General features: G+C 40.3%; 1 non-coding gene across 1 annotated transcript; it reads right to left on the bottom strand.

The window, feature by feature from the left end:
• Window positions 1-14,441: 14,441 nt before the first annotated feature.
• Window positions 14,442-14,517, bottom strand: TRNAT-GGU (transfer RNA threonine (anticodon GGU)). The gene has a single exon. It is a non-coding gene; the product is annotated as a tRNA-Thr (tRNA).
• Between the last annotated feature and the right edge of the window lie 9,767 nt (window positions 14,518-24,284).

The following is a 24,284-nucleotide window of genomic DNA, read 5'->3' as shown; positions in this document are numbered from 1 at the left end:
CAAAGAATGTTTAATTAGTCACCCTAGCTAACAATCCTCTACTCTCCCCACTTATTGGGACAACTCTTTCCTCCACCCTGACCATATGGAGCTCAGAAACAGAGAAACAAAACCAACCCCTTGTCCTTCTATTCTCTATTCACCTCTCAGCCTGCCTCACCTATCAGGGGCTTTCTACTCATGTGGGAGCAACACTTATATGTGTCTCCCTACTAATTAGACAGAAACCTGTACCCTAGTCTATCTCACCCCAAATATCTACCTAATCCCACCTCATGATCCTCTTTCAATTCCTAGTACACTACCTTCAATCTAAGGACCAAACAAGCTGTACAGGTAATCCCTTTTCTTGTTGCTTTAAGAATTTCTATAAAAATAGTTGTAGGGGCAGGGAGACTGGCCACTTCTTTGTCTTATTCTTACTCTCTCTCTCTCTCTCTGAAGCCCAGTGAATTCGTAAACATGGAATCAGTGGTTTCACACAACCTGGGTGTCTTGACTATTGCTTTTCATTGGTCCACTCACTCTCCTATTTATTTTTCTAACTTTTAGACCTCGCCTCTTACGTTTGTTCACTAGTTTCTTACAGAACTGCCTACATACCTTCGCCAATCAGAAAATTGGAAAAACTCCTTGTTCTCGATGCTAGTACCAATTATAGGACCAATCCTAATTTTGTGCCTAATATTAATGCTTGCCCCTTTCTTTATCAAGTTCCTGCAGGCTCAAATGAGAGAAATCTCCAGGATTACCTACAATCAAATGCTTTTACAGCCCCTACTCCAACTGCCCTGGGGGAGGGGGAGGTTATGAAGGAGGCCCCCTATAGGGAAAACAGCAGGAAGTGGCTCCAGAAGATGACCGGTCCGAGACAAACCTCCTTCCTGAACCCCATGCCCTCTCCTTCCCCCCACCTCTTTTTCCTTTTTCTTTTTTATCATATCACAGAGTTGAGAAATGATAGATATATGAAATTCCAGCTGCCCTTTTGTTGTCCCACCTGGCTGCCTGACCTCACCCTTACTTACTGGACAATCACCCCTGAGGTAGAAAAGTTCCAGAAAGCTGGTCAACCTGCCCCAAGAAGAAGCATTCCAGAAAGCTGAAATTGTAAAACCGTAAAAGGGAACATACCAGAACTTTTGACTCAGTATCCCCTCAGGTTCTCCAAAGCCCTATAAAATTTGCCCCTAGTCTGTAACTGGTGCCCTTCTCTCCGGAAAAGTGCCTGGCAAGGTTCCTTTCTTCCTTTCAATAAAGCCTGTTACTCTGGTCTTTTCCGACTCCCATGGATTCCAACACTTTCCTCCATTGTTTTCACGGGAAGCTGCCTCAGTGCTAATAAATGTTGAAAACCCCACTGAAGGTTCTGGAGATCTGCCAGAGGGCCACTGTGCTGCCCTGTGTCACCATGTGTCACCATGCCGTCCTGTCGTCTGGCAGTGGTGCTGGGATGCTTTTAGGCTGAAAAGATGCCAAGGCCATTATCAAGTTCTACTTAGAGCTTCTAACTCTAGTAACATCTTCTAATCCACTTTGATCATAGGCATTTTGATGAATTGCCCTCCTTCACCTTGGCTCCATAATCACCACCAAATTAAAGACATTAAAAGTTTTATTGAGTTGTGATGTTAATTAACAAATACCAACAAGGTCTGGCCCCTGCATTTTAAGCTGAGGGACATACTGTGTCAGCAATTAGCCTATAATTAAATAGCTATTAAGTTCATATGCACCATAAACATGCAGTGTTTATAATTAAAATGATTTAAAAAATACTCCTTTTTATTCTGCCATCAAACTAAATTGAAAACTATTTGCCTTCATAAGAACATGTATTTAAAATTGAATATTGACTCTTGTTTTTCCTGCTTATTAACTAACATGATAACAAAATATTTAGTATGCACAGTGGATAATCTAGCAGATCAGGGTAATCAGAATTGACATCTGTGGGTTGAAGAAGCCAGCTCTTTCTTCTTTTAGCCTTCACCTTCTCTAAAAACACTGTGCAGTTTGAAGCCTGTGAGAGGTACAAACACGTTGACTAGACTGTGACCCACGGATGAAATTTAACATTTAAATGGTGTACTCATTTCCACATTCACATTCTACAAAAAAAAAGGCTTTTAAGTGTGATTTCAAAAATGTTGTTTTGAACTTTTCATCTACTTTAAATTTGTTTTTCTGCCTAAAAATGAGGCAAAGTTTTTCATGAAAGAATGAGTGTATGATACCACCAGCCTATAAAGACTCGTCTTCAGAAAAATGGTAACTTCTGCCCTTTGTATGGTTTGCACTATGCTGGCTTTGATGCAGTTAATTATTAAGGAAATCCACGTTCTTCCCTCCTGACAGACAGCAATTCTGTGTATAGCCCCACGACAACCCAGCTGGCCATTTTTTCCCCACTTGACAATTAGAAATGGCTTGACCACAACGACACTGCAGATTAGATGTTTACGACCAAATGCAAACCGTAGAGTCTACCAACGTCTAAGACCAGGAAGGACATAATCCGTCCAACAAATCAAGTGTGCGTTTTTCTGAATGAGGGAGAGAAATAATCCAAAGAATGATATGAATAATGGCCACCTCCAGAGAACCTTCCATCCACAGGGGCCTGGGCGAGAATGCATGGACATTCTTCTCAAGACGGTTCTTGAGAGGAACAGACAACAGCTCTCCCCCCGCGGATGCCTTCACAGGAGTCTAGAAATGAAGTGACCACCGCTAGATGGAATCAGGAAACTGGGTGGCTTGCTATCAGGGGGAGGACAAGGGAGATGCTGACTGAAGGAGAGAGTGTGGGGGAGAAAAATAATTTTTCTCCTACTCTGCTAGGTTCTCAGCTGCAATCCCCTGTAATAAGAGGCAGATTAACAAGGGGAATACAAACAGAAGATTAACAACATGTATACCCCCTGTATACATGGGAAAGACCCAAGAAAACGAACTCTCCAAAATGGCCCAAGGCACTACCTTAAATACCATCTTTAGTTAATGACGAAGAAAGATATGGAGGGATGGGGAGCCAGTAATGGGAGTTTTTCAGGCAAAGCACAGAAAATGTGGTTTAGCTGTCATGCCGAATTAAGTCTCTGCCTTCTCCACTGATAAGTTTTTAGAAATTTAATCATCCATCCCTCCCTGATAACCCAAGGGAAATACTCTTATAAATAAAGATTTCCCTTATAAATGTAAATGTCTCTTATAGAAGAGAAACTTCTACTAGTTTTTTTTTAAAGCTTCTCCTATGTTATTTCTTTAAAATAATCAGCATAAAATATTCCTTATGTCTAAAAAGGCATATTGGAGGGGGTGACCTATTCAGTGCCCCTCCAGAAGCCAGGGCCAGCAGAGAATTCCTGCTACTCCTTAAGTATTTATTGGGGACTTTGGCAGCTTCTTGGGAGACTGTAGTTGCAAACACTGTCTTCCCGCATTCACACACATGCTGAAAACATGAAGGGGTCAAGCAGTTATGAATAAGATGGTCTCAGGATTGCTCAGTGCCCGTCTGCAATTCAGCTGTCTAGTATTTGTATATAGGCTAAGCTCTTTAATGCAGAAAACTTTGAGAAAGTAATTGGTGTTGTATTTATTTATTTATTTATTTATTTATTTATTTATGCTACTGTGCACTTGGCAGCCATTAAAGGAAGGTTTAATTTCTTCCTCCCTCACAAAATAGGCAGAGAAGCCACAGTCGTGAGCGGCTCTACTGCCTAATGGAAGCTGGCATGGGCTTGGATGTTCTTAAATTCTATCTATACTGGCTAATATTCTTTTGAACTTCAGCATAATCAGTATTAAAAGTGTGAATAGACCAACACAGAGCATAATACAAATCAAAGCATATAGAACACACAATTGAGATCTTCCATAATATTCCATCAGTCTCTGCTCTACAGACCGCAAGTTTATGGGGAAGATATTTTATGAGCTGATAGAGTGGAGTCTGAAGGGTGAGGAGTTTAACAGCAGTATTGAGGATGCATCATATTGAATCACGGTGGGAGATCATTTCCAAACACTCAGCTCAAGCAGAGAGGTTAAAATGGCCCCTATATCACTGATAGACAGAACCAAGCTCTGAGAAAACAAATGCAGAGAAGACAGGAGAGGGAGGAATTGAGAGAACACTGACGAAGGACAGGTGCTCGTATTAGGAGCAGTTTTCACTTTTCTCCCTTGGCTCTCTAAGTTTTAGCTGCTGATGCTCTATTGGGCCGACATGTAGATATTTGGGGGTTTTGGTATGCATGTCAAACTACATGCTTGACAGATATCTTTTCTGCTTATTTAGTAATTATTTTTCCTTGACTGTTATCTTGTCAGATATTGCATCCACAAACACAGGAATCTGAGTTGTATGCCATGCGTATTCTTTTATTTTTCACAATCACGCACTGATTTGCATAAAGTGTGTCTCTTGCATTTGATTTTTAACTGAATTTTGACTTTTTAAAATTTGAAACTGTTTTAATGAGTTTAATATTTTTCCATTGACTTCTGTAAGAGATGTTTAATGTTGTTTCTACTATGTTTTTATGGTACTGACTTTTAATAGCTTTCAAAACAAGCATTGTGCAACGTGACTGAGTTCTGATACGTTTTGTGTGATTTTTCTAGTAATTTCTAATACTATTTTCCTTTACGTCTTACATTTAGTTTTAGAAAAATATTATTCAATGACATCATAAGCACAGAAGAGTATTTGTATCCTTTAAATTACTGAGGCAATAAAACAAACAACATTGAGTTTATTTTAAAATGGCAACCAGGTATTTAGATATAATTAAAGTGCAAAGAGGAATATTAAAGCCTGCAATCTATATCAAGGTCATATAGTTTATATCATAAGTTAAAGTCATACAAGAGAATCCTTACCTAAGAAATCAATAGTAGGTTAGAGATCAATACAGATCATAAGCATTTTTATTTTCCTTAGTTTTTTAGTAACATGAGACTATATCTTTTTCAATTATCTATGATCATTTGAAAAACTAGTGTTGTCTAAATAGGCCTCTTTATCTTGAAATATTTATGTATATAATTTAAAATTTAGATTATAATTACTTTGAGAAATAAATGACCAAGAACTTTTAAAACTATCATGAAGAATGTTGAGCTGCTAATTTGGCAACAGCTAATGGTTGCCCATTAAGGTTGGCAGAACGATGGCCCTAAAGATGACCATGTGCTAATTCCTGCATCTTGTGGGTATGTTATGTTACATGGAAAGGAAGAATGAAGGTTGCTAATCAACTGACTTTATGACGAAGGAGATGATCCTGGATTCCCCGTTCAGCTGAATGGAATCACAGGTGCCTGTGAAAGATGGAAGAGAGAGGTAGAAGAGTCGGTGTCAGAGTGATGCGATTTGAGAAACACTTGAATGGCCATTGTTGGCTTTGAAGATGAAAGGAAACCATAAGTCAAGGAATGCTGGCAAGTTCCAGAATCTAGAAAAAGTAAAAACAAATGAAACAAAATATATTCTTCCCTATTGCATCCAGAAAAGTACACATCCCTGTAACAACTTTGATTTTAGCCCAGTGCAATCCAGTTCAAACTTCTGGCCTTGGAACTGTAACATAATACATTCGTGTTGTTTTAAACCACTCAACTTTATCCTGATTTGTTACAGCAGCAATAGAAATCTCATGCATCCATTTGCATGTGTGAGTGTGTGTGTGTCTACTTCATGGACACTTACAAACTCAGTGTGAATATTGGAGTTTTTCTTAAGAAGTGAATAAATATATTCTGAAACTGGCACACTATAATTTGCATTATTCCCCGTAATCAGAGAACTCAAAAAAACTTTGAGTCTCACTATATCCAAAGTGATAAAAAACATTTAACTGTAAAAACATCTCTATAAGTAATATTTTTAAACAGACCATATCATATTCCATACCACAGACTCTTCATAAATAAATGTAAATTTTCATAAAAATTGGCAAAGTATCCAAACCATATTTTCCAAACTAGACAATTTAAACTGAGAGAATTGATCGAGGAAAAATTAATGCACACTGAGAAATGTTTTGCTCATCTCTAGCATGCCTTTTGTTAGTCTATCAAGGGTATTGCTAAACCATGGGCTCAAATAGAGAGGAGCACGTTGATTTTTGCAAGTACCACTTTTTTTTTTCTGAAGGATACTTTGAAAAAAGTCTCATTAAGAGTGATATGCTTTTATCCCTGTGTTGAATGGACTGAGCGAATAGAAGTGACTTTAAATGACAGCCTATTTACAGGAAAGCAGATGAAAGATTTATGCTCCACTGATATGCATCGGGGTCAGAGGATGAACATTTGATACAGTTCTAGACTAAAAAGCCAAGGGTGCCTTTGAAAGATTCTAAGGTGGCTAATAATGCCCATGTTTTAACTCCAGTGGGAGTTCGGAGTTCCCATCCTTATTTTCCTCTTCCCACTCTCCAGCACTTTTTTTCCATTGGATTCTAAGGTATTAAACCCTCCTGGTTTCCTTCCTGCCTCTGTTTCCTTGCTGAAGCTTCCTCCCAAACTCACTTTGAAATGTGGGAGTTTCTGTGGCTCTGTTCCAGCCCCATTTCTTGCTTCCTTCCCCATTCTTCCTTGAGAACTGAGAGCCTCTTTGGCAACACTTAGATAAAACTATGTACGTCAACAAGACTTAGCTGTTTGCCCAGGAAATAATAAGGCTGTTTGCTTTGGAAATATTCCACAGATTAATTTATGAGATAATGTACTGTTCACCTGTACAAACTACTTGTTTATCAACCACAGCATACTTATCAGGGACCTCTCAAAGACCTTCACGTCCGTGCCCTAAACTATTATATTGACTCACTGCTGATCAATTCTCCTGGCTTAAAAGATCTTAAGCCTTAAACCACTCGAGCTCAGCATCTAAACCTACAAAATATTCCACTTCTGTCTTCTCCTTCTGTTACGTTGCTAAAACTCTCTTTCTGCAGTAAATGTTGACTTTGCTTCGTTAACAGGTTATGTCTTTTTTTGTTTGTTTGTTTATTTGTTTGCTTTGTTTTCCATTGATTCGAGAGAGAGGGAGAGAAAGGGTTAGAGAGAGGGAGGGAGAAAGAGAGAGAAACATCGTTCCATATTAGTTTTACTTAGTTGTGCACTCACTTATTGGTTGCTTCTCATAGGTGCCCTGACCGGGGATCAAATCGTGACCTTGGTGCACTGGGGTGACCCTCTATCCTCTGAGTCACCCAGCCAGGGCCTGTCTCCTCTTTTTTAAGAAGTTAACCACTCCCTAGGTAACTTTCTCCATACCATAACTTTATCATTTAGACTGCTATCAATGTCCTGGTTTCTGTGTCTTGTTAGGTGTTTTTCAGTCCCCAAGATGCATCTCCAACGTGTCAGTTTCTATCTTCACAAATGTTGCCTTTGAACAAGACATCATCACCTCTCACCTGCTTCAATGTATAATCTATTGTCTTCATTCCATTTATTCAGATCTTTCATCCTTGAAACATTTTTTTTTTTGTATTTTTCTGAAGCTGGAAACGGGGAGAGACAGTCAGACAGACTTCCGCAGGCGCCCGACCGGGATCCACCCGGCACACCCACCAGGGGCGACGCTCTGCCCACCAGGGGGCGATGCTCTGCCCCTCGGGGCATCGCTCTGCCGCAACCAGAGCCACTCTAGCGCCTGGGGCAGAGGCCAAGGAGCCATCCCCAGCGCCCGGGCCATCTTTGCTCCAGTGGAGCCTTGGCTGCGGGAGGGGAAGAGAGAGACAGAGAGGAAGGAGGGGGTGGGGGGTGGAGAAGCAAATGGGCGCTTCTCCTATGTGCCCTGGCCGGGAATCGAACCGGGGTCCCCCGCACGCCAGGCCGACGCTCTACCGCTGAGACAACCGGCCAGGGCAATCCTTGAAACATCTTAACCTTGACTTACAGTTAAGAAAACAATGACTTCTAGGAGGAAGAGATACTTATTTTCTGTTCAGCAGCTCAGTTGTTATGGCCTAGTTATTTTTATTGATTAAAAAGAATTAAAAGCATATTTTAGAAAATGTAGAATGTATGATTCCATACTTAATAAATTTTCATCTACACATCTAAATCTATCTGCATTTTATTATCTATCATCTTTCTGTGTAATGATAGAGACTGATGTCTACTTAATGTTAGTGATTTTTTTCAGAGTGCTGGAATTTTAAAACTCGCTTAGTATTTTTGTATGTCATAGTTTTTATTATGAAGTTGTATAATAATTTTCAAAATAAATGTCATTATTGCAAAAAATTTAACATACAGTGACATCAATCTGTTTGAAGAATGGTTTTTTATTATTGACTTCTAATCCGTGGATAGGGCAGTTTAATCATGCTATACTGATCAAATAGAAAGAATCTGCACACAGAAGAGTGTAAAGTTATTTTTGATGCCTGTGATAATTATTATTATGGACATCTGAAACCCCCAAATATTCAGTTCATATTCTTTGTCTCCAGCATTCCACAAACTGCTTCTATTATACTTTAAAATTAGTTCTCTTTTATTCCTGCAGAACTTCTTTCCAACGCTTTTTTTTCTCGGTTCCAATTTGAGTTGTTACTTGTCATCAGGGCACCTTCACCGCCATGCCATCCCCGGGTCCTGCTCTGTGGAACTCTCTGCTGCTCGAATCTCATTTCTTCCTATTTCCCGGGATATCAACTATTAGCAAGTAACTTCCTTATATAATGAGAAAATTATTTTTTGTGTCTTTTCAGAGATGATGATTTGTTTTTTTATTTTAAAATCTTGACAACCGATGCCTCTTTTAGCTAGATATATACTTTCATTACTTTTAAAATAATTTTAAAGGGAATTGTCTAATTGTTTCTAACATCCAAACTTGTTGGCAAAAAATCTAATGACTGTGTTTCTTACTTATTTGTAAATGACATGTCTCCCTGCCCCAAGTCCCCCAAATATCTGGTGTTGTCGCTTTACCCATTTGTAAAACAAATATTTGAAGTTGTGCATTTGGTAATATCCCTCATTAAGGATTAAGATTCAAAAATACTAAGGAAAAAGTCAAGAGCAGGTCAAGTCTACGGAAGACTTTCTTGAATAGTTTTGTTTTTTTTTAAATAGAGAAGCTACTAAATAATAAATCAAAAAGGAATCATTGACTCTCTTTCCTCTGGTAGATGAAAGGGCATTGAGGATGAGGAGCTGTCTGTCAATCACCAGATACCCACATGGCTTGAGCCAGCGCTGGCCCTAACCCAACTAACGTCACGATGTACTTTATCAAAGACGCCCTTGGCATTTAGCAAAGTGAGCAGAAAAATTTGAATTGAAACAGGTTAAAGTGAACTAAAGAGCTGAACCAGAACTGCCCAACAGAGATACGAGCCACAGGAATAATACGAAGTATTCTAGTAAAAATTTAAAAAGTAAAAAGGTGATTTTAATAATACATTTTCGTTTAAAAAGCATGTCTGAGCTAATATCACTACAACATGCAGTGTATATGAAAGCAAAATTATTGAGATGTTTACATTCTTTCTATTTTTATACCAAGTATTCGAAACCCAGGGTGGGTGTTGTACTTACAGCACACCTCAGTTCACGTGAGCCACATTTCAAGTGCCTGACAGCCACATGGGTTGGTCAGCACAGAGTCAGACAAAGAGCTATGACCTAAAATGGACAACAATGGCAAATTCATTGATTACAATTTCTCTACATTATTTTCAGACCGCATGTATATATTGATTCAACCAAAGAGTCTCACTTTGTAGTTAAAATTACAACAGAAACACTTCAAAGAGGAAGGAAGAGGAGGAGAGAGAGGAAGAGAAAGGAGTCTCTGCTGTGGGTCTCTGCACACTCTGGAGCTTGTCTGTTTCCCATTCTTGGTCACTCTGGAGTCTGTCTGTTTCCCATTCTTGGTCACTCTGGAGCTTGTCTGTTTCCCATTCTTCGTGTTTTTCTCTGTAAACTTCACCACTGAGAGCCTGTCCGTGCCATTGGCTTATATGAATATCTGTATGCTTAATGAGAATTATGTTGAATTTATGAACTTAGATATTAACTCCTCTATGACTGAGAAGGGTGAGATGTGTAGCTCGTGAGTGCTTTGATTGAATTTTCACTATGGGTACGGGGTGCCGGGACAAGATTGGCTCTAGCTTGCTCTTCCATCAAGTTCTTTTGTTATTTCCACACCATGTTCAGAGGTGTCCAAAGTAAACCTAGATCATTAAGCTTATAAGAAAAGTGAATGTGCTGCAACCCCTCCTGAGCCACCTGAGAAACCCCGTATAGCAGACATTCTCGCACCGTAGTCCGAGATCCACCCCCTCAGCACCTCGGGGGGACTCGTCAGAAATGCCCCTCAGACCTGGGAACCCCACACTTGGAGGTGAGACACAGCGACCTGTGGTTTGACCTGCTCTCCAGGTGACTCGCTGTGCACTCATGTTTGAGGACAATAACCACAGAACTCGGTACTGACTTTTTGTTTTTGTTTGGGAATCCTTCCCAGTCCTAGGAGCAATGTCTCCACGTTTAAGATGCTTTCCTTGTGGCTATGATACCACACCCTTGCAAAGTCACAGAGTACACAGGTGAAATCTTGTTTTCTCGGGACAAGACAAGCTTACGTACGCGCGTGCACGCACACACACACACACATGCACACACGCACACATGGCTTTTGTCAAGATTGAGCGTATAAACTGAAGCTGTGTACACGTGCAAGACTGTATACAAATCCCAGTGGCATGGGTTTTATAATGCATTAGACTAGACTCAGTTATTCAGCAGGAAAAGTCAATATCATATTTTTAACATATCACATTTATCTATCTTTATAGCTAAAATAATATATATATATATATATATATATATATATATGTTAAAAATGTGGTTGCCTACTTAAATTCACCAGCTGCAGAGAGGTCTTGTTTGAAAAACAACCCCTTTTCCTAAATACCATATTGCCTGCTAATTGTATCATATAGAAAATTACCTTGGTTCCTTGAAAGTTATGATTTGGAAAGAAGGTCTTTTGAGCAAGAATATAGAGATCCTTTTATAAAACTTTTGGAAATAACTTCTGTAAAAGATATAGTAAATGAAAGGTGTCAGCTGAGATTTTCACACATTGCTCAGTGCCAATTAGCACCCCTGAATCACTCTGTCTCTAGCTTTGAGTGCAAAATCTTCATCTCATTCCTTGCTCTAAGTCTCAGGTGACATGTCCTTAATTGAATGAAAATGGACCATGCAGCAGAGCAAATACTGGTGGTTAATCAGCATTTTCTCTGTACAGCTTCTCCGGAGAACTTTCTGAAATAGCAGCTTCATAGAAGTATCACCGTCACTGATGCGTGGGTGACTAAAAGCAGTGTGTCCTCGGGGCTCCACTCTGACACTGGGACCTACTTTCAGATGGGCCTCATGAATAGCCTTTCTTACTCACTTCCCCCTTTCTCACCAACATTACCCATGGACCTGGCCAGAGCAGTGATACAGAAATCAACTGTATGTTTGCCTTCAGAACTTTCCAAGATCCCAGGGGAGGTATGTATGTGATAGAAATGTTTACATACGAAAACTTCACAACAATCTTTGGAATCAAAGTAACAGGTATTTTCTGATGAGTAGAATAAATTCCCTGTAAAAATCTGTGGGGTTTTTTCCCCCGTTGTTGTTGTTTTTTTTAGCTTAGATTTTAAAAGTCGCTCTCTGCCAAATGAACTGCATTCTGTTGCCCTTAAAGTGTGTGTGATAAACAAGGGACTCTTTCAGATCCAGACATTATTACAGAGTGACCGAGCACAGGGGGATCTGGGAGCCGTAACATTTCCTGGGCGGTAAAGGCAGCGGAAGATGGAACCCTTAGGATGGAGGGTCTGGCAGCTGAGGATGATGTTGTCTTCTCCAAAGAGCCAGCTAGTTGGGTGGGGTGTACTTTTTTTCTTATCTAATTCTTTCAAAAAATGCTATTTTTATGATCGGTATGGCTCTTATCAAAAAGTGCAAAGGACATATGTCCTTCTCAACAAACATTTATCAAAATAGCAAGAAGGTTCTTGAATTACTGCTCTTACTTTAAACCATTAAGTATTTCCCCGATACTGGTAAATGTCTTCTGAATTCTAGTTATCAACAGAGTAGCAGTAGAGATGTCATAGGAATAGCCCACATTTGTGCTGTGAAACGATTTGTACCACTAGGGAAGTAACATATAAAACAAAAAAACACCCAAAGAAATTATTGTGAGGCAAGGGTCCACACATTTGTCTTGTCAGAGGCAATAGCTTGTCATGGGTATGTAGAGCCTTTGAAAATAGCCCAGAATAATCTGTCTATCCACTTCAAAAAGTTATGTGTCTATACATGTGTCTCCAGTGTTCAAAAGATGAATTTCAAGTGAGATATTTAGTGGCATTCAGCAAACAGGTTCATCAAAATCAATCATATTTACTAAGTGTGCGATGAATTACTTTTGATTATAAGGACATCATAAACTTTAAAGATATGTGTTTGTAGTGCAAATAGAGGGTTTCGGCCTATTTGCTGAGGAAAAAGGAAAATTTCCATCCATACTTTTTTTTCCAAGTGAGAGTAGGGGAGATAGACTCCTGCATGCTTCCTGATCAGGATCCACCTGGCAGCCCCCATCTGAGGCCTGTGCTCTGCCCATCTGGCGCCATGCTCGCAATCGAGCTATTTTTTTAGGGCCTGAGGCAGAGGCTTCATGGAGTCATCCTCAGCCTGGGGCCGATGAGCTCAAACCAATGGAGCCATGGCTGCAGGAGGGGAAGAGAGAGAGAGAGAAAGAGAGAAAAGGGAAAGGGGGAAGAGTAAAGGAGCAGATGGTCACTTTTCCTGTGTGCCCTGACAGGGAGTCCAGCCCAGGATATCCACATGCCGGGCCAATGCTCTACCACTGAGCCAATCACACAGGGCCTCCATCCATACTTCTGCAAATGTGACTTTTAAACCTGTTGCGTATTTTTTAACTTGTAGTTTTTAGCTTTCTATCTCTTTAAGAAAGCTATTTCTTGATCAAATAAATGAACTAATTTGTTAAGTTTTATTCAGTTGCATATATTTATATGTTAATGTTAAAAGACCTTGGACAGTTTCTTTTTCTTGATGGAAAGAATCTATTTCTGCTATCACTCCCAAGAGTTGGCCACAAGATTATTAGAGAATACATAGTATCAATTGGGGAACTACTCATAACGTAAAAGACAAAAGCTAAAATGTGAAAATAAATAGCTTGGTTCCTTTTGCTTTTAAACACTTGGTACAAGAATGGCTGTCAGAATCGGGGTGGCCAGCTGTCAGCCAAGGACTGCAGATGCTCAGGGTGCAGCCAAGAACATTCAGGTCTCTGTGCTTCTCACTCCCGGGGGTCGGCCGTGACCCTGGCTGTCGGCAGCCCCAAACCATCCAGGCAGGCTCAGTCTAACGACTTGCTTTAGAAACAGTAGGTGACATTTATCTCAGCTCAGTCTTCTGCTCTCTACCGCCAATTACTGTAGAATTGAATGGGAATGTTGAGGTTCCACTGACTTTAATGAGGTGCCCCTGTCTGGTTTTCACTCTGCTACAATGATGACAGCTGTGGAGAGTTCCTGTTTCTCTCTTGGTCTCTAGTCATGATGCCTTTTGTCACTAAGCAGCCATTGTGATCACTGGTGTATAGTGATCGGGAATGCTGTCAGGAAGCGGGATCATGGTCATTGCACGGTGCGGGCTGGGACAGCAACCTGTGCTTGATGCACATGCAGCAGTGCTGGCTTCTGTTCCCTTCCAAACGGTGGGAGGGGAGAAGAAGGGGCGGGAGGATTACAGCTCAGTTGAAGAGTAATACACAGCGCCTCCAATGTCAGCCCTTATCTGACAAATTTAAGGGAAAGTTACTCAATCCCTGCGCTAAGAAACCAGATAAAAACATGAACAAATTTTCACGGGTAATTGTAAAAGTCAGCTTTTGTAAGGATCAACATTTAAGTCAATGCAGTTGTAATTTGTGCTAAATATCTCACTTTAGACCCTCTTTTTCAAAAATAAATAGTGAATTTGCTATTGGTTTCTCTTTTTGTTTTCCCCCCAAAATCAAATATATAAAATTCTTTTCTTTTCTTTTTTTTGTATTTTTCCGAAGCTAGAAATGGGGAGACAGTCAGACAGACTCCCGCATGCGCCTGACTGGGATCCACCCGGCACGCCCACCAGGGGGCGATGCTCTGCCCACCAGGGGGTGATGCTCTGCCTATCCGGAGGGTCGCCCTGTTGTGACCAGAGCCATTCTAGCGCCTGAGGTAGAGGCCACAGAGCCATCCCCAGCGCCCGGGCCATCTTTGCTCCAGTGGAGCCTTGGCTGCGGGAGGGGAAGAGAGAGACAGAGAGGAAGGAGAGGGGGAGGGGTGGAGAAGCAGATGGGCGCCTCTCCTGTGTGCCCTGGCCGGGAATCGAACCCGGGACTTCCGCACACCAGGCCGACGCTCTACCACTGAGCCAACCAGCCAGGGCTATCAAATTCTTTATCTGAGGTCAAATCAAATTTATAATTATTTATTTTAATTTTTTTTTCAAATGAACGCATATACACATTAAAAAACTAACATGGCACTATAAGATTTATGACTAAGAACAGAAATACCCATTCTACCACTTTTAACCTTTTGATTCATGTAAGCCAAGGCAATCATTTCTTACTTTTAACTGGAAACACTCATCTAGTCCATGTAACGAATTTACACCGTGTCTAAGTAACATAGTTCTAGATAACATTTCCTGACTCCCCCTTTAGGTTCCTTATTTCAAAATCAAACACAAATGGAACAAACCTGGTGTTGGGCAGGTAAAATATATCATGCTCACTTTGTTAAAGATAGTGCTGATCACGTGGAAGACCGTCGCCCAGGTGATATTAATGTGTGTTGGGGGCGGGCTGTGGGTAGGCAGGATCCTTGTAGCCTGGGGCTTGGTTTTAGGACTAAGCCTTTCCCACCCCTTGATGTGGGGTGGACTTTGTATCAGAGACTTACCTATTTTGTATATTGGATTAAAGGTTTTGGTTTCTACACTATAAAGTGGGGCAGACTGGGAGCTTGCTCTCTCGGTTCCTGAGATTAGCATTAGAGCAGAGAGCAGAGAGGAGAGCAGAGAAAGGCCACATGGAGGAGGCCAGGAGAAGCAGCCAAGATGGCAGAGTGCTGAAGGAAAAGTCAGTTTGTGCAGAGTTTGTGCAGGGAGAAGGAAGGAGATGGGGAGCAGAGGTGAATAAGGCTGGTGAGCTAGAAACCTTTGATTCTAGGAAATTCGGATAAGTCAGTAGCTTTATGAGCACTGAATGAGTGGGTTTTGGAGCCCAGTATGTGTTTTTACTTGCCTGCCGGGTGCAAGCTAGGATTAAAGCTGATGGCCCACCAGCTTTTGGCTCTGTTGTTTCATTACCGACTGTCCAAATCCAATGCGAACCTGCATGGGCCAGGCAGCTGTGTTGGGGGCCATGGATACTGGCTTTACACCTGGCGTCCCCTCTTCTCGATGTTGTGCTATGAGCTTGTTTAGATCAATAGTCACTGTTTCCATTGCTAGAACACTCCTGTGACTTCTTATATATATCAGTGTTCATGTTAGTCCTCTGGTCATTTCCCTCTCTGTAATTCTGTTTCATCTTCCTGAAATTCCTTTCACCAAGTGGCTAGATACTCTGGATTCTTGAATTAGGCCATCCTTTGTCCATGAATTTATTTAATTGAATTATATTATTATTGATTGATTCCCTTCTAAGTATAAAATCTCTTTTTAGTGGTAAATAAGGAAAAGGAAAAATATTACTTCGGAGGCAGGGAGTATGAATTTATAGAGTAGAAGTGATGAGATGGTAGGAGAGAGGAATTGAAACACTTATCCCCGCCCCCCAAGCAACAGAGAGAATGGTTGGCTCTTCATGTCAGAAGAGAACATCGAATTTTCCAAATGTCTAAAACTTATTGGCTGATTTCAGACAATTCTGATATAATCAGCTTATATAAATGATATCAACTTACTTTGAAGAGCCATCTGTCATGACCCATGTGACGAGTATATTCCAGGGTCCTGAGTGGGAACGGTACAAATTTAATGAAAATAGACAAAGAATTAAAGACATATAAGATGGGTTTCAGAAGGACTTTACAGCTCCCTGCCAGCAGTAACTCCCACCCTGGCAGAGCCGCAAAACATGGCTGCCCCCAGAAACTACACCCTTCTTTATTTACAGGGCAAAGTGGAAATTAGCATACAGTTTCCAAGGCAACTCAAGAATTCCACCAAGTGCAGAAAACCCCCCACCAATACTTAACATACACAACCTCACACAAAGAAGTAACTTCCTTCCAGTCCTTCCAGGGAACATGGGAGGCAGGATGAGCATCACAGCCTTTTGCCACTTAATCAGGCAGGTGAGGTGGGGGGTTGGGTAGACTGTCAGCTTACAGTCAGCTCCCAGCACCTCTGTCCACCAGATATCCAAACTCTAAAAATCCTATTGGCTCTTTTTGGTCTCCAACAGCCATCCTTGGGCATGGCCAAGATGGCCTTAAAGTTTTCCTCAACTTGACTACATTATACTCGGGCTTCTCCATGCCTCTAAGTCCCTGACCTTTCTCTCAGCCCAGCTTCAGCCCTGACAAATGTGGTGGGCTTGGCCACAGAGGTCCCTCCCACTCCCTGTTTTAGTATTTACTTTAGAAATCAAAATTATAAACTCTTTCTGTGCCCCTCAGAGATGAAAATACTTTCAGAGTCCTCATGCTGGTTTCATAAACCCGGACTATCTTTATCAAGAATTTGGGAGTCATCCCGTTGAAATATTATCATCCAGGAAGATAATACCTTATCTCACAGTCTCTGTGGAAAGTGTGGAAGCCTAACTTCCTGGGCATCTTGCTTCAATACATCTCCTGTTGTAAAACTATCTCCTGTCATAAAGATAGAAGGTTTGCTTTTCCTTTGGGCAAAGCCAATTAGCAAAAGCAGATGGCCAGCAATCCTCTTACCTCAACTTGAAACCTCCCACCCCTTGTTTCAGTGGAATTGAGCTAAGACTGGGTTTTAGACTCTCTCTTCTTTGGGAATAGCCTTGACTAACTTTTTTCCCCCATTTAATTGTCTCTGCTGCAATTTTTCCTTGGTCAGCCAATATTGTGGGAAAAGCAAGTGTAGCTTCAGCCTTTTCAGAGGTTATTTTTGAGCAACATTTAGAAGTGGAGGGTTGATTGCCAAATGTGTAAAATATAGATTTATAAGAATTCAGAACTGGGGCAAATGATTATAGTGGTGTTATTTTCTGTGCAGTAAATAGAAGATTAAACAGAGAGGTACACCATTTGGAATCCTAGATCATCCCAAATTAAATGATTAAAGGCAAATTATTTAACTACCTCAGGCCTCAGTTTCTCATTTATAAAACAGAGTTTTGACAAATTCAATTCCAATTCTGCTATCCCATGATTATTTGACTATTTTTTCTTAAAGACTTTGATTGATCCTAATCAAAAAGCAGGTTCCCTTTTAAGAGCAAATATAATCATTAGAACACATGATATCTTTAGTTAGGAACATAGGCTCATGATGTGAAGTAATGTGCTCATTGCAGTGAGCCATTACACCATTAATAGCCAATTAACAACCTTTAAAATGACTTTCCTAAATGCATAACAACATTGGTGCCAAGCAACACAGCTACCTCACCAACACTTCAGCTCTTAATTATAATCTCATCTGTAATGCAGCCCAATATTCCAATAACTTCTCCTTTTCTATTTATACTAAAATCAATGTCTATGGAAAAGCTAATATTGAACAGTAATTAGAGAAAAATGATCTGAGCTTTTCATCTGTTTTAGTCCACATTGAAACTTCATTTTCTATAGAAGCCTCCTGATCAGGTTTTTAATGCTCTTTTGTCACCATCATTCACTCAGGTAACTATTATTAATAGACAAATATTCCAGAGAGAAGAAAACATGTTTTTCATCTAAATTCTCATGATATGGCTAAAGCATTTCCATTTGAACACATGATGTGTAACAACCCTATGGAGACGCAAAGGTTTATTTTTTTTTCACTTTCTTATGTGTTTATTTTAGTTCTTTAAAATTTTTGTTGATTTTCATATGGGGAGCATATGGGTGCACGGACACCACCAAGGATGACACTTGGCTCACCACTGATGGAAGTCAAAACACCTTAATAAGTAATAGCATTTTTGAAGAATGGCATTTACATACTTCAGTATATCACATTCTAGAACTAGTGTGGATTTTGTAAGTAATCCATTTTAATGATCTTTTTTTTTTTACTGTTGAGAATATTAAGAAGTTTAATTAATTTGTGGTATTCAATGTAGACTTCTACCAGGTGAACTGTTCAGTAGAGTTACCATGAAGTTATTCTTTGGTTATAGTTATCAGTACATTGTTGGTGCTTGAATTGTGACTGACTGATCCAAATACTTCAAAGACTGCACATTTTTTTTGGTTATGCATTGTAAAAAATACAGAATTTTTATTTCTTTCTGGTTTCTATTTTTTTAAAGCCTTCTGTGACTATTTCAATTAAAATGATCCTTTTGACACCTCCTTAGAGTAATTCCATGGAGAACCAACTGAAAACCACTATGTGAAGGAGGCACCTCTTCAAATGCACTGTCTTATTCAGTTCTAGAGAGTATTACTGAATGGGTGGTTTGTGACCAATGAGGAGAAAAATCAAGAAGCCCTCAAGATTAGTGTATATTTTTTAAATATAAGACAGTGACCAGACATAGATAGGTATTAAAAATGTATATTGGATTAAAACACAGACAAGTCTCCTTTCTGTGACTTCCTATACTACTGCAAAAGGAGAAAGAAGTAGAAATATCATAACTTGATCATGAAGGCATCTAATTGCCGGGGTCCAGCCCCGGGGGGGATCCAGGGGTCCCACAGGAAGAGACGGCGTCGGCGAAAATCGAGTGAGAGAGCCGAATTCTTTATTCTCTGGTTAGCATTTATTGCCAGGCATCTCTGCTAAATGCTGATCTAGCTTCCTTTTTATGCACACACACAAAGTTACAATCACATGGTATTTTGAATACATCATTGTTTTAGTTTCACTGTGGTTACATATTTCCAGATAACAGTTAATTCATATCTATAAACTACAAGTCAGGTGGTAAGTTATTTAAAGTACAGTTATACAATAACTTGAATAGTAATAACAATATTGGTACAAACTTCTAAAAGATTAGTACTAATTAATAACTCTATTTTACTGTTGTTGTGAGTCGAGGGCACAGAAAGAGATAGCAGACAAAATCATCAAGGACTAGCAAAAGGACCACCGCTTGCTCAGGCAAATGGCCTTGAGTTCATGTAGTGTCCTAATTCTTTTCCCACGAGACTACAAAAGGCTTGCTATTTAAGAAACTGACATAGTATTAAGAGTAACTTTTACTTAAAGATACATAGAGTGCATTTGCAAGATAGCTAGCAGCAACACAATATCAGAAGGCATTAGTTGCTACTGCTGCTATGAATCCCACCACATTCCTCTCCTTATTCTAGGCAAATACAAAAATCTCATGAGAACGTTCCACTGAGAAAAGCCCAGCAACTGCCCCTAGTCACAAAACAAGTCTTTTAACAAAGCATTCTTTACTTGCCAGCTGCACTCCTATCCAAGGCCACGCAACAGGCCACTCCACTACACTTTACCTAAGATTCTAATGTCTAGTTAAACTTTATTTATTTACTATATTCATACACTAGTTAAGTTCTAACTTTATTCTTTCTAACATGATTAATAAGAAGAAATTCTCCTACAAACTTAACCCTTTATGAGGGATATCATAGCCAGCCTCTTATGTTTATGAGCCCAAGGGGCTTACAGGCTTTTCTGTGGAACTTACACCTTCTGTCTCATTTCCAAAGAAATTACTACAAATCTACAGGGAAAGCACAGTACTATTATCCCTGTGCTACAAATAATAGCACACACCCAGAAAAGGGGGGATATAAGGCCAGATTAATTCAAAAAGGTCAAAGGGAGAAGTATCATTGTGCCTTTCCTTTGCAGTGACTTTGTCACCCCGCAGCCATTGGTCTTCACTGCAGTGACTTTGTCACCCCACAGCCATTGGTCTTCTCTGCTGTGACTTTGTCAATCAGCAGTTTTTGATCTTCTTCTGCTGTGACCTTGTCAGCCAGCAGTTGTGGGTCTTCTCCTGCTGTGACCTTGTCAGCCAGTAGTTGTGGGTCTTCTCCTGCTGTGACCTTGCCAGCCAGCAGTCGTTGATTGGCTCCCGACATCTAATGAAATGTGTCATTTTTCCTAACGAACCCACTGGAGAAATAAAGGCTGGAGAGAAGGTGAGATAGGAGAATTCATAGTTGGAATAATCAGAGCTGAAGATTCTCAGCTACAGGGTGTGCATTGAACTTTAAGGAAGTTTCTAAGCAGATCACAGAGTCCTGTTCTGTCCTTTCTCTTTTTCTTTTAGGAGGTTTATTATCAACTTTACAGAGGGGAGGAGCACTTATCACATCTGTGGATGAGCCTAACTTGAAGTAGAATGACAGTCCATGGCATACCAGAGTAAAGGTACCAGAAGTTCGCAACAGGTTGGTCCAGAAGTCACACTCACCACATGAAACTGAACAGCATTGGAGATAAAATTCCTCATTGCAGGTTTCCATTTGAACCGGACACATATGGAGATACAGGGAGACAATATCTGTCTTAAAATTAATTAGTGTAAAAATAACCTCAGGGTTCTGATTGATGAAAATAATCAATATGGCTGTAAGGCCAGTAGCCGCAGCCACTATCACAGCCACCTGGCCCGTGCAGGTTCGCATTTGATTCGGACAGACGGTAATGAAACAACCAAGCCAAGAACTGGTGGGCCATTAGCTTTAATCCTAGCTTGCACCTGGTGGGAAGAAATATACACAATGGGAAAACACTTCCCTTTCCATTCAGGACTCCCAAAGCCACTGACTTATTCAAGTTTCCTAGAATCAAAGGTTTTTACCTCACCAGTCTCATTCACCTCTGTTCCCCATCTCCTTCTCTCTGCACAAACTCTGCACAAACTGGCTTCTCCTTCAGCACTCTGCCATCTTGGCTGCTTCTCCTCTGCAATGTTGATGGCAGGATCTGAGACAGAGCGAGAGCCCCCAGTCTGCCTTATTTTATAGTGTAGAAAATTAAAGCCCTTAAGCCAATGTACAAATAAGGAAGTCTCTGATACAACAAAGCCACTTATCTGAGGCATAAATGGGATTCCTCATAAGAGTGCACCACCTCACACCATGCAACAGTCAAGGGTGTGGGTAAAAGCTCAGTTTTGAGAAGATCTTAGTATTAAAAGGGTGGGGAAGGCTTAGTCTTGAAACCAAGCCCTAGGCTACAAGGACCTTGACAGCCTACAGCCTATCTTCCAAACCCAATGCAAACTATAAGCAAGCGAACATATACACCATATTTATAATCTTATTTGACTAACAGTGGCAAAAGTGATGTGGCTGCTAGAAATGTTACTGGTTTCTTATATAATATAAATAGAAACCTAAAGTCCGGGTGAGTCATCAAAGGATGGTGCATCAGAATCACCTCAGATGCTTGCTAAAATGCAGAGTCTGTGTTCCCATCCAACATCTACTGAATACATTCAAGGGTCTGGATGAGGTGCCCTGGAGTTCACCTTCAGCAGCCTCCTAAGATGAGCTTTATGCTGGGATCCACCTCAGAGGATTAGCATAGAGAAGACACAGCATAATGCACAGGGCAATAAATAGCATAGAGAGTAACTGTTCAATGAATGGTAGCTTTGAGTATTTTTTATGGTCCCTTTTCAGCTCTGTTGACACTTCTGTAAAATTCTCTGTCTGGGTCAAACTTACTAGTAAGTCTTATATATGAGACTTTTCCTTCCTCTCTCCCTCCCTTCCTGCCTTTCAGTCTTCTACAATAGCTTCACTAAATTTCTCTCTTCTGCCTTTCAACATAGTTAGGGCTGACTAAGGCACAGTACTACCCTGGGCCACATGGAGACTTAAGAAGCATGGGTCAGGCAAAACCTGTATAAAAACAACCATAAAAGGACTGAAGGGTTTTGGAGCCTGGGGAAACTTTCTGGAATTTCCTGTGCACCAAAAAATGGAGGAAGCAAAATGTAGCAGCATAGAAATAAGCACTGTCTCCATCCTCTTAATAGAGGACGTTTTTTTTCCCCCTGAGACTCTTGCAGGAGGAAGTGAGGAGCCGCTTGGCCAGCAGGAGCCATGCTCAGCTCTGCCCTCTGCTCTCCGACTACCCAACCCCTGCCCGCTCCTCCACATCCCCACCCCCAAAGCCAGGGGCCCTGCTATAAGAACCTCAAATCTGAGGAATTCTCCTTGACATTGTTGGAGGTCATCTCATGTTTTGTGAGCTTTAAAATCTTTTTCTTTTTTTGGTAACAGAGACAGAGGGACAGAGAGAGGGACAGACAGATAGGAAGGGAGAGAAATGAGAAGCATCAATTCTTCATTGCAGCACCTTAGTTGTTCATTGATTGCTTTCTTATATGTGCTTTGACCAGGGGCTACAGCAGACTGAGGGACCCTTTGCTCAAGCCAGCGACCCTGGGCTCAAGCTGGTGAGCCTTGCTCAAACCTGATGAGTCCACGCTCAAGTTGGCGACCTCGAGACCTTGAACCTGGGTCCTCCACGTCCCAGTCCAATGGTCTATCCACTGCGCCACTGCCTGGTCAGGCTCAGCTTTGAAATCTTCACCAGCATTTTGCAAACTTAAATGTGCACATGAATCAACTGGGGAGCTTGTCAAAGAGCAGATTTCTGCTCAGTGGGTTTGGGGTGGAGGCTGAGAATCTGCATTTCTAACAAGCTCCTGGATAATCCTTCGGCTTCTGTTAGAAAAGTTGCAAAATATCAGAAATACAAATTAAATACTAATGTTCATCAAACATTAGCTAAGAAGTTAAATGTTACCTTGACAAGCAAACAGAATAAACATTTAGATGTCAAGAGGATATCAAGAACAAGACTCAGACCAAATTCTTCAGGATTCTGTGACATTTTTGCTGTGTAGATTTCTCATTGGAGAATTTTTAACATATTTAGTATTATCTCCAAAATGTTGCCAGTTTTTTTTTTTCCGGGACATTACGGAAGCTTTGGTGAATTGCACGTCTGCTGCTACAGAAGCAATCTTTCATGCTACAGTGACTCATGAATTTCCTATTGTATGTATTTATTTGGTTACAGCTCTGTTGACAGTGGTAGAGAATAAAATGCCTCCAGAAAACACAAAAGATCCAGGTGTCTGCTTTTCACTGTGAGATGTCAGGTCAGTCCCACTGTGCATCAGGGAGTGTTGATTTTATGACATGACTACAGATAGGTTTAAAACCCAAGATCCTCATCTTATTTTAAAGAGTGTGAAGAAAACAAATGATTCAATATAAATCAAGAATAGATCATTTGGATAACATAATATAACCTCAATTTGAAGCAATTTATGAAATGAAGAAACACATCATGCAAATGAGAAGCAATTTTAATAGGGAAATGTTCTGTCTCATCTCATCTAATTGTTATTTGGAAGTTTATTACTAAGAGAAGACACTCAAGTGTGGACGACATTGGAAGGCAAGGTGAATTCTCTTTTCATCAACCAGATAGAAATTTAAACCCTGTATTTTTTATAATTTTTTGAAAGTGTAGCCTTTGAAATATCTGTACTTGTTTCAATGAAAAAAATGTAAATGTAGTTTTAAATAGATTGCTATGATAAAAGGAAGTCATGGAATGATCTGTAAGAACAAATGAACAAACAGTGTATTTTGGATCTCATCTCTCTTTGAGAGAATCAGAGATAAAATCATAATATGGACACCAGGACCTTTATAGATTATAGATTCATAACCCTTTCAACTCAGAATAATAAATGCTACACTCAGAATCATCTTTTAAAACTCAGTCAATAGAAATCATTGTGCAAAATGATTACTTGCTAAATATAAGAAGATTGTATCTTTTTGTCTCAGAAATATTGCTCAGTTCCTGGTACCCAGGCAGCCGTTAATAAATGTTTGTTTAATGAGTGCAGGAAATCCTGAATATTTCAGGAATACAGGAAAATATGTATGAATGAAATAGAGCAGAAGTAGGCAAACATTTTCTGTAAAGAGGCAGATAGCAATTATTTTAGGTGAAGCTGGTCATATGGTCTCTATCATAAATGTACAACTCTGCCC

Source organism: Saccopteryx bilineata, chromosome 5 (genome assembly GCF_036850765.1).
Source record: "Saccopteryx bilineata isolate mSacBil1 chromosome 5, mSacBil1_pri_phased_curated, whole genome shotgun sequence".
NCBI lineage: Eukaryota > Metazoa > Chordata > Mammalia > Chiroptera > Emballonuridae > Saccopteryx > Saccopteryx bilineata.
Note: the sequence above shows the minus strand (reverse complement) of the source record. Positions and strands in the feature narration are given on the sequence as shown.